The 15,564-nt window shown below is 40.6% G+C and overlaps 5 non-coding genes across 5 annotated transcripts; all 5 read left to right on the top strand.

Moving 5' to 3' along the window:
* Positions 1 to 1,485: 1,485 nt before the first annotated feature.
* On the top strand, positions 1,486 to 1,567 carry trnas-aga. Its single transcript has one exon. It is a non-coding gene; the product is annotated as a tRNA-Ser (tRNA).
* Positions 1,568 to 3,315: 1,748 nt separating this feature from the next.
* On the top strand, positions 3,316 to 3,397 carry trnas-aga. The gene has a single exon. It is a non-coding gene; the product is annotated as a tRNA-Ser (tRNA).
* Positions 3,398 to 10,226: 6,829 nt separating this feature from the next.
* Positions 10,227 to 10,309, top strand: trnal-cag. Its single transcript has one exon. It is a non-coding gene; the product is annotated as a tRNA-Leu (tRNA).
* Positions 10,310 to 12,053: 1,744 nt separating this feature from the next.
* Positions 12,054 to 12,136, top strand: trnal-cag. Its single transcript has one exon. It is a non-coding gene; the product is annotated as a tRNA-Leu (tRNA).
* Positions 12,137 to 12,442: 306 nt separating this feature from the next.
* On the top strand, positions 12,443 to 12,524 carry trnas-aga. Its single transcript has one exon. It is a non-coding gene; the product is annotated as a tRNA-Ser (tRNA).
* The last annotated feature ends 3,040 nt before the right edge of the window (positions 12,525 to 15,564 follow it).

Consider the following 15,564-nt stretch of genomic DNA (forward strand, 5'->3'; position numbering starts at 1 on the left):
AACAACACGATTCTCATGAATAACCATTAAGCCATTTGCTAAGATTTCCCCCATTTTGACATGTGGAAACCTGTTGTCACTCTTACCCTGACGGGAAGCTCCAGACACTTTTTGGTCCTATCTGAGGCATTTTTAAATTCATGTCAAATTGGCCATATTCTGAAGACACTCTTATAGTCTGCAGGGTAATTGAACTGGTCACATCTAATGTCAAGCCACAGTTAACAGGTGAGAAACCTTGTTAAACCCTAAAAGAAAAAGAAAAAACTTGATTGCATTGAAAATAACCATTAAGTCATTCAGGTCGCAGACTCCCCTATAGCATGGTTTTGAAACCCCCTCCTGACAACTTTTTAGCGCCTGCATGTCATGCACCTTTGTAAAATCAGTTGAAAAATAAATGACTTAAGGTAACGTAAATGACACCTAGTTAATATGAGTAGTGAACAACTATCGTATTTTTAATATTCTGCAAAAACAGCTAGTTGATGAGAGGCTGAAAGAGAATTGCGAGAATCGTGCAATTTCACAGGCGGGCCCCAAACAGGCAAATACCAAATAATCTCGGAACGCAGAACTCGTCGGTCGTTGTCAGTGGATTGTATTGGCGGGAAGAACAAAAATATCGTCTGGCAGGGTAATCGAAGTCGCCGCATCTAATGTCAAGTCACAGGTGAGCTGCCTTGTTAAACCCTAAAAATAAATAATAACACGATTGCGTTGAAATGACTCATTAAGCCATTTGTAAGGATTTCCCCCATGTGGACCTGTTGTCACTCTTACCCTGATGGTTGCTGATATTTCCAGACACTTTTTCAGTCTTATCTGAGGAATTTTATCATTTATATCAGAATGGCCATATTCTGATGCCAGTTTAGCGCTCATTCAATGACGATTTTACTACTCTTTCCCATTGAAGGCCATATTGAGGTTAAATCAATGACTGGACTTTTTAATTTATAAAAACAAATGACTATTGAAAGTGCAAGTCAGTATCGTGCATAGTTGTTCTGGTCTCTGTGGTGATTTTAGAGCGTTGTTCATATTTCTACTTTTACCGCATACACTTTAACCCGATACCCAGTTACTGTGCTGTAGTCAGGATGCGAGCGGTCTAAGGCGCTGCGTTCAGGTCGCAGTCTCCCATGGAGGCGTGGGTTCAAATCCTACTTCTGACAGTTTTTTAGTGCCTCTCAGGAGTCATGCTGCTCAGCAGTAATAATAAGAATGATGAAATAACAACTTCACACAGTGAAATAACAATTCATAATAAACACTCTCAAATGCAGACCTTCTGGAGCTGAGCAAAGATCAAGGTTAAATAAGAAAAACAGCTGGACTTAATAACAAATGAATGAGGGGAACATTTTATGTTATTGCATTATAATGAGTTACTGTATTATCTTTCAGTTGTTAAATTTCACTTTCTGTAGGCTATGCCTGTTGGCCCATTCACTCCTAACAAGCTTGTTTTCTTCTGTCAACGTTGTCGTGGCCGAGTGGTTAAGGCGATGGACTAGAAATCCATTAGGATCTTCCTGCGCAGGTTCAAATCCTGCCGACAACGAAAAATGCATTTTTTTTGACCCCTCCGGAGGTTGAAGTTTAGTCGTGTTTCTTATACCAATTCGCATCCTCTCAGATCTCCGCAAGTACATAGGGATTAGTTGTCCATTTGGGATAGAACTGCAGGCCATCTATCCACTTCACACCTTTACACACCTGGTTATCCAGCCTTCTAGCTCTATAGGCCACAGTAGCATAGGTTACAGGTTTGTAGTCAAGCCACAGATTTCAGGTGAGATCCCATGATACACTCAACAATACAACAACACGATTCTCATGAATAACCATTAAGCCATTTGCTAAGATTTCCCCCATTTTGACATGTGGAAACCTGTTGTCACTCTTACCCTGACGGGAAGCTCCAGACACTTTTTTGGTCCTATCTGAGGCATTTTTTAAATTCATGTCAAATTGGCCATATTCTGAAGACACTCTTAGGCTGCAGGGTAATCGAACTGGCCACATCTAAAGTCAAGCCACAGGTAACAGGTGAGAAACCTTGTTAAACCCTAAAAGAAAAAGAAAAAACTTGATTGCATTGAAAATAACCATTAAGTCATTCAGGTCGCAGACTCCCCTATAGGCATGGTTTTGAAACCCCCTCCTGACAATTTTTTAGCGCCTGCATGTCATGCACCTTTGTAAAATCCAGTTGAAAAATAAATGACTTAAGGTAACGTAAATGACACCTAGTTAATATGAGTAGTGAATAACTATCGTATTTTTAATATTCTGCAAAACAGCTAGTTGATGAGAGGCTGAAAGAGAATTGCAAGAATCGCGCAATTTCACAGGCGGGCCCCAAACAGGCAAATAACAAAAATAATCTCGGAACGCAGAACTCGTCGGTCGTTGTCAGTGGATTGTATTGGCGGAAGAACAAAAATATCGTCTGCAGGGTAATCAAAGTCGCCGCATCTAATGTCAAGTCACAGGTGAGCTGCCTTGTTAAACCCTAAAAATAAATAATAACACGATTGCGTTGAATGACTCATTAAGCCATTTGTAAGGATTTTCCCCAATGTGGACCTGTTGTCACTCTTACCCTGATGGTTGCTGATATTTCCAGACACTTTTTCAGTCTTATCTGAGGAATTGTATCATTTATATCAGAATGGCCATATTCTGATGCCAGTTTTAGCGCTCATTCAATGACGATTTACTACTCTTTCCCATTGAAGGCCCATATTGAGGTTAAATCAATGACTGGACTTTTTAATTTATAAAAACAAATGACTATTGAAAGTGCAAGTCAGTATCGTGCTAGTTGTTCTGGTCTCTGTGGTGATTTTAGAGCGTTGTTCATATTTCTACTTTTACCGCATACACTTTAACCCGATACCCAGTTACTGTGCTGTAGTCAGGATGGCCGAGCGGTCTAAGGCGTTGCGTTCAGTTCGCAGTCTCCCATTGGAGGCGTGGATTCAAATCCCACTTCTGACAGTTTTTTAGTGCCTCTCAGGAGTCATGCTGCTCAGCAGTAATAATAAGAATGATGAAATAACAACTTCACACAGTGAAATAACAATTCATAATAAACACTCTCAAATGCAGACCTTCTGGAGCTGAGCAAAGATCAAGGTTAAATAAGAAAACAGCTGTACTTAATAACAAATGAATGAGGGGAACATTTTGTGTTATTGCATTATAATGAGTTACTGCATTATCTTTCAGTTGTTAAATTTCACTTTCTGTAGGCTATGCCTGTTGGCCCATTCACTCCTAACAAGCTTGTTTTCTTCTGTCAACGTTGTCGTGGCCGAGTGGTTAAGGCGATGGACTAGAAATCCATAAGGATCTTCCTGCGCAGGTTCAAATCCTGCCGACAATGAAAATGCATTTTTTTTGACCCCTCCGGAGGTTGAAGTTTAGTCATGTTTCTTATACCAATCGCATCCTCTCAGATCTCCGCAAGTACATAGGGATTAGTTGTCCATTTGGGATAGGACTGCAGGCCATCTATCCCACTTCACACCTTTACACACCTGGTTATCCAGCCTTCTAGCTCTATAGGCCACAGTAGCATAGGTTACAGGTTTGTAGTCAAGCCACAGATTTCAGGTGAGATCCCATGATACACTCAACAATACAACAACACGATTCTCATGAATAACCATGAAGCCATTTGCTAAGATTTCCCCCATTTTGACATGTGGAAACCTGTTGTCACTCTTACCCTGACGGGAAGCTCCAGACACTTTTTTGGTCCTATCTGAGGCATTTTTAAATTCATGTCAAATTGGCCATATTCTGAAGACACTCTTAGGCTGCAGGGTAATCGAACTGGCCACATCTAAAGTCAAGCCACAGGTAACAGGTGAGAAACCTTGTTAAACCCTAAAAGAAAAAGAAAAAACTTGATTGCATTGAAAATAACCATTAAGTCATTCAGGTCGCAGACTCCCCTATAGGCATGGTTTGAAACCCCCTCCTGACAATTTTTTAGCGCCTGCATGTCATGCACCTTTGTAAATCCAGTTGAAAAATAAATGACTTAAGGTAACGTAAATGACACCTAGTTAATATGAGTAGTGAATAACTATCGTATTTTTAATATTCTGCAAAAACAGCTAGTTGATGAGAGGCTGAAAGAGAATTGCAAGAATCGCGCAATTTCACAGGTGGGCCCCAAACAGGCAAATAACAAAATAATCTCGGAACGCAGAACTCGTCGGTCGTTGTCAGTGGATTGTATTGGCGGGAAGAACAAAAATATCGTCTGCAGGGTAATCAAAGTCGCCGCATCTAATGTCAAGTCACAGGTGAGCTGCCTTGTTAAACCCTAAAAATAAATAATAACACGATTGCGTTGAAATGACTCATTAAGCCATTTGTAAGGATTTCCCCCATGTGGACCTGTTGTCACTCTACCCTGATGGTTGCTGATATTTCCAGATACTTTTTCAGTCTTATCTGAGGAATTTATCATTTATATCAGAATGGCCATATTCTGATGCCAGTTTAGCGCTCATTCAATGACGATTTACTACTCTTTCCCATTGAAGGCCATATTGAGGTTAAATCAATGACTGGACTTTTTAATTTATAAAAACAAATGACTATTGAAAGTGCAAGTCAGTATCGTGCATAGTTGTTCTGGTCTCTGTGGTGATTTTAGAGCGTTGTTCATATTTCTACTTTTACCGCATACACTTAACCCGATACCCAGTTACTGTGCTGTAGTCAGGATGGCCGAGCGGTCTAAGGTGCTGCGTTCAGGTCGCAGTCTCCCATGGAGGCGTGGGTTCAAATCCCACTTCTGACAGCTTTTTAGTGCCTCTCAGGAGTCATGCTGCTCAGCAGTAATAATAAGAATGATGAAATAACAACTTCACACAGTGAAATAACAATTCATAATAAACACTCTCAAATGCAGACCTTCTGCAGCTGAGCAAAGATCAAGGTTAAATAAGAAAACAGCTGGACTTAATAACAAATGAATGAGGGGAACATTTTGTGTTATTGCATTATAATGAGTTACTGCATTATCTTTCAGTTGTTAAATTTCACTTTCTGTAGGCTATGCCTGTTGGCCCATTCACTCCTAACAAGCCTGTTTTCTTCTGTCGACGTTGTCGTGGCCGAGTGGTTAAGGCGATGGACTAGAAATCCATTAGGATCTTCCAGCGCAGGTTCAAATCCTGCCGACAATGAAATGCATTTTTTTGACCCCTCCGGAGGTTGAAGTTTAGTCGTGTTTCTTATACCAATCGCATCCTCTCAGATCTCCGCAAGTACATAGGGATTAGTTGTCCATTTGGGATAGGACTGCAGGCCATCTATCCCACTTCACACCTTTACACACCTGGTTATCCAGCCTTCTAGCTCTATAGGCCACAGTAGCATAGGTTACAGGTTTGTAGTCAAGCCACAGATTTCAGGTGAGATCCCATGATACACTCAACAATACAACAACACGATTCTCATGAATAACCATGAAGCCATTTGCTAAGATTTCCCCCATTTTTGACATGTGGAAACCTGTTGTCACTCTTACCCTGACGGGAAGCTCCAGACACTTTTTTGGTCATATCTGAGGCATTTTTAAATTCATGTCAAATTGGCCATATTCTGAAGACACTCTTAGGCTGCAGGGTAATCGAACTGGCCACATCTAAAGTCAAGCCACAGGTAACAGGTGAGAAACCTTGTTAAACCCTAAAAGAAAAAGAAAAAACTTGATTGCATTGAAAATAACCATTAAGTCATTCAGGTCGCAGACTCCCCTATAGGCATGGTTTGAAACCCCCTCCTGACAATTTTTTAGCGCCTGCATGTCATGCACCTTTGTAAAATCCAGTTGAAAAATAAATGACTTAAGGTAACTTAAATGACACCTAGTTAATATGAGTAGTGAATAACTATCGTATTTTAATATTCTGCAAAAACAGCTAGTTGATGAGAGGCTGAAAGAGAATTGCAAGAATCGCGCAATTTCACAGGTGGCCCCAAACAGCAAATAACAAAATAATCTCGGAACGCAGAACTCGTCGGTCGTTGTCAGTGGATTGTATTGGCGGGAAGAACAAAAATATCGTCTGCAGGGTAATCAAAGTCGCCGCATCTAATGTCAAGTCACAGGTGAGCTGCCTTGTTAAACCCTAAAAATAAATAATAACACGATTGCGTTGAAATGACTCATTAAGCCATTTGTAAGGATTTCCCCCATGTGGACCTGTTGTCACTCTTACCCTGATGGTTGCTGATATTCCAGATACTTTTTCAGTCTTATCTGAGGAATTTATCATTTATATCAGAATGGCCATATTCTGATGCCAGTTTAGCGCTCATTCAATGACGATTTACTACTCTTTCCCATTGAAGGCCATATTGAGGTTAAATCAATGACTGGACTTTTTAATTTATAAAAACAAATGACTATTGAAAGTGCAAGTCAGTATCGTGCATAGTTGTTCTGGTCTCTGTGGTGATTTTAGAGCGTTGTTCATATTTCTACTTTTACCGCATACACTTTAACCCGATACCCAGTTACTGTGCTGTAGTCAGGATGGCCGAGCGGTCTAAGGCGTTGCGTTCAGTTCGCAGTCTCCCATGGAGGCGTGGATTCAAATCCCACTTCTGACAGTTTTTTAGTGCCTCTCAGGAGTCATGCTGCTCAGCAGTAATAATAAGAATGATGAAATAACAACTTCACACAGTGAAATAACAATTCATAATAAACACTCTCAAATGCAGACCTTCTGCAGCTGAGCAAAGATCAAGGTTAAATAAGAAAACAGCTGGACTTAATAACAAATGAATGAGGGGAACATTTTGTGTTATTGCATTATAATGAGTTACTGCATTATCTTTCAGTTGTTAAATTTCACTTTCTGTAGGCTATGCCTGTTGGCCCATTCACTCCTAACAAGCCTGTTTTCTTCTGTCGACGTTGTCGTGGCCGAGTGGTTAAGGCGATGGACTAGAAATCCATTAGGATCTTCCAGCGCAGGTTCAAATCCTGCCGACAATGAAAATTCATTTTTTTGACCCCTCCGGAGGTTGAAGTTTAGTCGTGTTTCTTATACCAATCGCATCCTCTCAGATCTCCGCAAGTACATAGGGATTAGTTGTCCATTTGGGATAGGACTGCAGGCCATCTATCCCACTTCACACCTTTACACACCTGGTTATCCAGCCTTCTAGCTCTATAGGCCACAGTAGCATAGGTTACAGGTTTGTAGTCAAGCCACAGATTTCAGGTGAGATCCCATGATACACTCAACAATACAACAACACGATTCTCATGAATAACCATGAAGCCATTTGCTAAGATTTCCCCCATTTTGACATGTGGAAACCTGTTGTCACTCTTACCCTGACGGGAAGCTCCAGACACTTTTTTGGTCCTATCTGAGGCATTTTTAAATTCATGTCAAATTGGCCATATTCTGAAGACACTCTTATAGTCTGCAGGGTAATCCAACTGGCCACATCTAAAGTCAAGCCACAGGTAACAGGTGAGAAACCTTGTTAAACCCTAAAAGAAAAAGAAAAAACTTGATTGCATTGAAAATAACCATTAAGTCATTCAGGTCGCAGACTCCCCTATAGGCATGGTTTGAAACCCCCTCCTGACAACTTTTTAGCGCCGGCATGTCATGCACCTTTGTAAAATCCAGTTGAAAAATAAATGACTTAAGGTAACGTAAATGACACCTAGTTAATATGAGTAGTGAATAACTATCGTATTTTTAATATTCTGCAAAAACAGGTAGTTGATGAGAGGCTGAAAGAGAATTGCAAGAATCGCGCAATTTCACAGGTGGGCCCAAACAGGCAAAAAACAAAAATAATCTCGGAACGCAGAACTCGTCGGTCGTTGTCAGTGGATTGTATTGGCGGGGAAGAACAAAAATATAGTCTGCAGGATAATCGAAGTCGCCGCATCTAATGTCAAGTCACAGGTGAGCTGCCTTGTTAAACCCTAAAAATAAATAATAACACGATTGCGTTGAAATGACCCATTAAGCCATTTGTAAGGATTTCCCCCATGTGGACCTGTTGTCACTCTTACCCTGATGGTTGCTGATATTTCCAGACACTTTTTCAGTCTTATCTAAGGAATTTTATCATTTATATCAGAATGGCCATATTCTGATGCCAGTTTAGCGCTCATTCAATGACGATTTACTACTCTTTCCCATTGAAGGCCATATTGAGGTTAAATCAATGACTGGACTTTTTAATTTATAAAAACAAATGACTATTGAAAGTGCAAGTCAGTATCGTGCATAGTTGTTCTGGTCTCTGTGGTGATTTTAGAGCGTTGTTCATATTTCTACTTTTACCGCATACACTTTAACCCGATACCCAGTTACTGTACTGTAGTCAGGATGGCCGAGCGGTCTAAGGCGCTGCGTTCAGGTTGCAGTCTCCCATGGAGGCGAGGGTTCAAATCCCACTTCTGACAGTTTTCTAGTGCCTCTCAGGAGTCATGCTGCTCAGCAGTAATAATAAGAATGATGAAATAACAATTTCACACAGTGAAATAACAATTCATAATAAACACTCTCAAATGCAGACCTTCTGGAGCTGAGCAAAGATCAAGGTTAAATAAGAAAACAGCTGGACTTAATAACAAATGAATGAGGGGAACATTTTGTGTTCCATGTTGCATTATAATGAGTTAATCAGTTGTTAATCAGTTGTTAAATTTCACTCGCTGTAGGCTATGCCTGTTGGCCCATTCACTCCTAACAAGCCTGTTTTTTTCTGTCAAAGTTGTCGTGGCCGAGTGGTTAAGGCGATGGACTAGAAATCCATTAGGATCTTCCTGCGCAGGTTCAATCCTGCCGACAACGAAAATGCATTTTTTTGACCCCTCCGGAGGTTGAAGTTTAGTCGTGTTTCTTATACCAATCGCATCCTCTCAGATCTCCGCAAGTACATAGGGATTAGTTGTCCATTTGGGATAGGACTGCAGGCCATCTATCCCACTTCACACCTTTACACACCTGGTTATCCAGCCTTCTAGCTCTATAGGCCACAGTTGCATAGGTTACAGGTTTGTAGTCAAGCCACAGATTTCAGGTGAGATCCCATGATACACTCAACAATACAACAACACGATTCTCATGAATAACCATTAAGCCATTTGCTAAGATTTCCCCCATTTTGACATGTGGAAACCTGTTGTCACTCTTACCCTGACGGGAAGCTCCAGACACTTTTTTGGTCCTATCTGAGGCATTTTTAAATTCATGTCAAATTGGCCATATTCTGAAGACACTCTTATAGTCTGCAGGGTAATCGAACTGGCCACATCTAAAGTCAAGCACAGGTAACAGGTGAGAAACCTTGTTAAACCCTAAAAGAAAAAGAAAAAACTTGATTGCATTGAAAATAACCATTAAGTCATTCAGGTCGCAGACTCCCCTATAGGCATGGTTTGAAACCCCCTCCTGACAACTTTTTAGCGCCTGCATGTCATGCACCTTTGTAAAATCCAGTTGAAAAATAAATGACTTAAGGTAACGTAAATGACACCTAGTTAATATGAGTAGTGAATAACTATCATATTTTTAATATTCTGCAAAAACAGCTAGTTGATGAGAGGCTGAAAGAGAATTGCAAGAATCGCGCAATTTCACAGGCAGGCCCCAAACAGGCAAATAACAAAAATAATCTCGGAACGCAGAACTCGTCGGTCGTTGTCAGTGGATTGTATTGGCGGGAAGAACAAAAATATCGTCTGCAGGGTAATCAAAGTCGCCGCATCTAATGTCAAGTCACAGGTGAGCTGCCTTGTTAAACCCTAAAAATAAATAATAACACGATTGCGTTGAAATGACTCATTAAGCCATTTGTAAGGATTTCCCCCATGTGGACCTGTTGTCACTCTTACCCTGATGGTTGCTGATATTTCCAGACACTTTTTCAGTCTTATCTGAGGAATTTTATCATTTATATCAGAATGGCCATATTCTGATGCCAGTTTAGCGCTCATTCAATGACGATTTACTACTCTTTCCCATTGAAGGCCATATTGAGGTTAAATCAATGACTGGACTTTTTAATTTATAAAAACAAATGACTATTGAAAGTGCAAGTCAGTATCGTGCATAGTTGTTCTGGTCTCTGTGGTGATTTTAGAGCGTTGTTCATATTTCTACTTTTACCGCATACACTTTAACCCGGTACCCGGTTACTGTGCTGTAGTCAGGATGGCCGAGCGGTCTAAGGCGCTGCGTTCAGGTCGCAGTCTCCCATGGAGGCGTGGGTTCAAATCCCACTTCTGACAGTCTTTTAGTGCCTCTCAGGAGTCATGCTGCTCAGCAGTAATAATAAGAATGATGAAATAACAACTTCACACAGTGAAATAACAATTCATAATAAACACTCTCAAATGCAGACCTTCTGGAGCTGAGCAAAGATCAATGTTAAATAAGAAAACAGCTGGACTTAATAACAAATGAATGAGGGGAACATTTTGTGTTATTGCATTATAATGAGTTACTGCATTATCTTTCAGTTGTTAAATTTCACTTTCTGTAGGCTATGCCTGTTGGCCCATTCACTCCTAACAAGCTTGTTTTCTTCTGTCAACGTTATCGTGGCCGAGTGGTTAAGGCGATGGACTAGAAATCCATTAGGATCTTCCTGCGCAGTTTCAAATCCTGCTGACAACGAAAATGTATTTTTTTGACCCCTCCGGAGGTTGAAGTTTAGTCGTGTTTCTTATACCAATCGCATCCTCTCAGATCTCCGCAAGTACATAGGGATTAGTTGTCCATTTGGGATTGGACTGCAGGCCATCTGTCCCACTTCACACCTTTACACACCTGGTTATCCAGCCTTCTAGCTCTATAGGCCACAGTAGCATAGGTTACAGGTTTGTAGTCAAGCCACAGATTTCAGGTGAGATCCCATGATACACTCAACAATACAACAACACGATTCTCATGAATAACCATGAAGCCATTTGCTAAGATTTCCCCCATTTTGACATGTGGAAACCTGTTGTCACTCTTACCCTGACGGGAAGCTCCAGACACTTTTTTGGTCCTATCTTAGGCATTTTTAAATTCATGTCAAATTGGCCATATTCTGAAGACACTCTTATAGTCTGCAGGGTAATCGAACTGGCCACATCTAAAGTCAAGCCACAGGTAACAGGTGAGAAACCTTGTTAAACCCTAAAAGAAAAAGAAAAAACTCGATTGCATTGAAAATAACCATTAAGTCATTCAGGTCGCAGACTCCCCTATAGGCATGGTTTGAAACCCCCTCCTGACAACTTTTTAGCGCCTGCATGTCATGCACCTTTGTAAAATCCAGTTGAAAAATAAATGACTTAAGGTAACGTAAATGACACCTAGTTAATATGAGTAGTGAATAACTATCGTATTTTTAATATTCTGCAAAAACAGCTAGTTGATGAGAGGCTGAAAGAGAATTGCAAGAATCGCGCAATTTCACAGGCGGGCCCCAAACAGGCAAATAACTAAAATGATCTCGGAACGCAGAACTCGTCGGTCGTTGTCAGTGGATTGTATTGGCGGGAAGAACAAAAATATTGTCTGCAGGGTAATCAAAGTCGCCGCATCTAATGTCAAGTCACAGGTGAGCTGCCTTGTTAAACCCTAAAATAAATAATAACACGATTGCGTTGAAATGACTCATTAAGCCATTTGTAAGGATTTCCCCCATGTGGACCTGTTGTCACTCTTACCCTGATGGTTGCTGATATTTCCAGACACTTTTTCAGTCTTATCTGAGGAATTTTATCATTTATATCAGAATGGCCATATTCTGATGCCAGTTTAGCGCTCATTCAATGACGATTTACTACTCTTTCCCATTGAAGGCCATATTGAGGTTAAATCAATGACTGGACTTTTTAATTTATAAAAACAAATGACTATTGAAAGTGCAAGTCAGTATCGTGCATAGTTGTTCTGGTCTCTGTGGTGATTTTAGAGCGTTGTTCATATTTCTACTTTTACCGCATACACTTTAACCCGATACCCAGTTACTGTGCTGTAGTCAGGATGGCCGAGCGGTCTAAGGCGCTGCGTTCAGGTCGCAGTCTCCCATGGAGGCGTGGGTTCAAATCCCACTTCTGACATTTTTTTAGTGCCTCTCAGGAGTCATGCTGCTCATCAGTAATAATAAGAATGATGAAATAACAACTTCACACAGTGAAATAACAATTCATAATAAACACTCTCAAATGCAGACCTTCTGGAGCTGAGCAAAGATCAAGGTTAAATAAGAAAACAGCTGGACTTAATAACAAATGAATGAGGGGAACATTTTGTGTTATTGCATTATAATGAGTTACTGCATTATCTTTCAGTTGTTAAATTTCACTTTCTGTAGGCTATGCCTGTTGGCCCATTCACTCCTAACAAGCCTGTTTTCTTCTGTCAACGTTGTCGTGGCCGAGTGGTTAAGGCGATGGACTAGAAATCCATTAGGATCTTCCTGCGTAGGTTCAAATCCTGCCGACAACGAAAATGCATTTTTTTGACCCCTCCGGAGGTTGAAGTTTAGTCGTGTTTCTTATACCAATCGCATCCTCTCAGATCTCCGCAAGTACATATGGATTAGTTGTCCATTTGGGATAGGACTGCAGGCCATCTGTCCCACTTCACACCTTTACACACCTGGTTATCCAGCCTTCTAGCTCTATAGGCCACAGTAGCATAGGTTACAGGTTTGTAGTCAAGCCACAGATTTCAGGTGAGATCCCATGATACACTCAACAATACAACAACACGATTCTCATGAATAACCATGAAGCCATTTGCTAAGATTTCCCCCATTTTGACATGTGGAAACCTGTTGTCACTCTTACCCTGACGGGAAGCTCCAGACACTTTTTTGGTCCTAACTGAGGCATTTTTAAATTAATGTCAAATTGGCCATATTCTGAAGACACTCTTAGGCTGCAGGGTAATCGAACTGGCCACATCTAAAGTCAAGCCACAGGTAACAGGTGAGAAACCTTGTTAAACCCTAAAAGAAAAAGAAAAAACTTGATTGCATTGAAAATAACCATTAAGTCATTCAGGTCGCAGACTCCCCTATAGGCATGGTTTGAAACCCCCTCCTGACAACTTTTTAGCGCCTGCATGTCATGCACCTTTGTAAAATCCAGTTGAAAAATAAATGACTTAAGGTAACGTAAATGACACCTAGTTAATATGAGTAGTGAATAACTATCGTATTTTTAATATTCTGCAAAAACAGCTAGTTGATGAGAGGCTGAAAGAGAATTGCAAGAATCGCGCAATTTCACAGGCGGGCCCCAAACAGGCAAATAACAAAAATAATCTCGGAACGCAGAACTCGTCGGTCGTTGTCAGTGGATTGTATTGGCGGGAAGAACAAAAATATTGTCTGCAGGGTAATCGAAGTCGCCGCATCTAATGTCAAGTCACAGGTGAGCTGCCTTGTTAAACCCTAAAAATAAATAATAACACGATTGCGTTGAAATGACCCATTAAGCCATTTGTAAGGATTTCCCCCATGTGGACCTGTTTTCACTCTTACCCTGATGGTTGCTGATATTTCCAGACACTTTTTCAGTCTTATCTGAGGAATTTTATCATTTATATCAGAATGGCCATATTCTGATGCCAGTTTAGCGCTCATTCAATGACGATTTACTACTCTTTCCCATTGAAGGCCATATTGAGGTTAAATCAATGACTGGACTTTTTAATTTATAAAAACAAATGACTATTGAAAGTGCAAGTCAGTATCGTGCATTGTTGTTCTGGTCTCTGTGGTGATTTTAGAGCGTTGTTCATATTTCTACTTTTACCGCATACACTTTAACCCGATACCCAGTTACTGTGCTGTAGTCAGGATGGCCGAGCGGTCTAAGGCGCTGCGTTCAGGTTGCAGTCTCCCATGGAGGCGTGGGTTCAAATCCCACTTCTGACAGTTTTTTAGTTCACACAGTGAAATAACAATTCATAATAAACACTCTCAAATGCAGACCTTCTGGAGCTGAGCAAAGATCAAGGTTAAATAAGAAAACAGCTGGACTTAATAACAAATGAATGAGGGGAACATTTTGTGTTATTGCATTATAATGAGTTACTGCATTATCTTTCAGTTGTTAAATTTCACTTTCTGTAGGCTATGCCTGTTGGCCCATTCACTCCTAACAAGCCTGTTTTCATCTGTCAATGTTGTCGTGGCCGAGTGGTTAAGGCGATGGACTAGAAATCCATTAGGATCTTTCTGCGCAGGTTCAAATCCTGCCGACAACGAAAATGCATTTTTTTGACCCCTCCGGAGGTTGAAGTTTAGTCGTGTTTCTTATACCAATCGCATCCTCTCAGATCTCCGCAAGTACATATGGATTAGTTGTCCATTTGGGATAGGACTGCAGGCCATCTGTCCCACTTCACACCTTTACACACCTGGTTATCCAGCCTTCTAGCTCTATAGGCCACAGTAGCATAGGTTACAGGTTTGTAGTCAAGCCACAGATTTCAGGTGAGATCCCATGATACACTCAACAATACAACAACACGATTCTCATGAATAACCATGAAGCCATTTGCTAAGATTTCCCCCATTTTGACATGTGGAAACTTGTTGTCACTCTTACCCTGACGGGAAGCTCCAGACACTTTTTTGGTCCTAACTGAGGCATTTTTAAATTAATGTCAAATTGGCCATATTCTGAAGACACTCTTAGGCTGCAGGGTAATCGAACTGGCCACATCTAAAGTCAAGCCACAGGTAACAGGTGAGAAACCTTGTTAAACCCTAAAAGAAAAATAAAAAACTTGATTGCATTGAAAATAACCATTAAGTCATTCAGGTCGCAGACTCCCCTATAGGCATGGTTTGAAACCCCCTCCTGACAACTTTTTAGCGCCTGCATGTCATGCACCTTTGTAAAATCCAGTTGAAAAATAAATGACTTAAGGTAACGTAAATGACACCTAGTTAATATGAGTAGTGAATAACTATCGTATTTTTAATATTCTGCAAAAACAGCTAGTTGATGAGAGGCTGAAAGAGAATTGCAAGAATCGCGCAATTTCACAGGCGGGCCCCAAACAGGCAAATAACAAAAATAACCTCGGAACGCAGAACTCGTCGGTCGTTGTCAGTGGATTGTATTGGCGGGAAGAACAAAAATATCGTCTGCAGGGTAATCGAAGTCGCCGCATCTAATGTCAAGTCACAGGTGAGCTGCCTTGTTAAACCCTAAAAATAAATAATAACACGATTGCGTTGAAATGACCCATTAAGCCATTTGTAAGGATTTCCCCCATGTGGACCTGTTTTCACTCTTACCCTGATGGTTGCTGATATTTCCAGACACTTTTTCAGTCTTATCTGAGGAATTTTATCATTTATATCAGAATGGCCATATTCTGATGCCAGTTTAGCGCTCATTCAATGACGATTTACTACTCTTTCCCATTGATGGCCATATTGAGGTTAAATCAATGACTGGACTTTTTAATTTATAAAAACAAATGACTATTGAAAGTGCAAGTCAGTATCGTGCATTGTTGTTCT

The sequence above is a fragment of the Oncorhynchus mykiss genome, unplaced genomic scaffold (genome assembly GCF_013265735.2).
Source record: "Oncorhynchus mykiss isolate Arlee unplaced genomic scaffold, USDA_OmykA_1.1 un_scaffold_284, whole genome shotgun sequence".
Classification (NCBI taxonomy): Eukaryota; Metazoa; Chordata; class Actinopteri; order Salmoniformes; family Salmonidae; genus Oncorhynchus; species Oncorhynchus mykiss.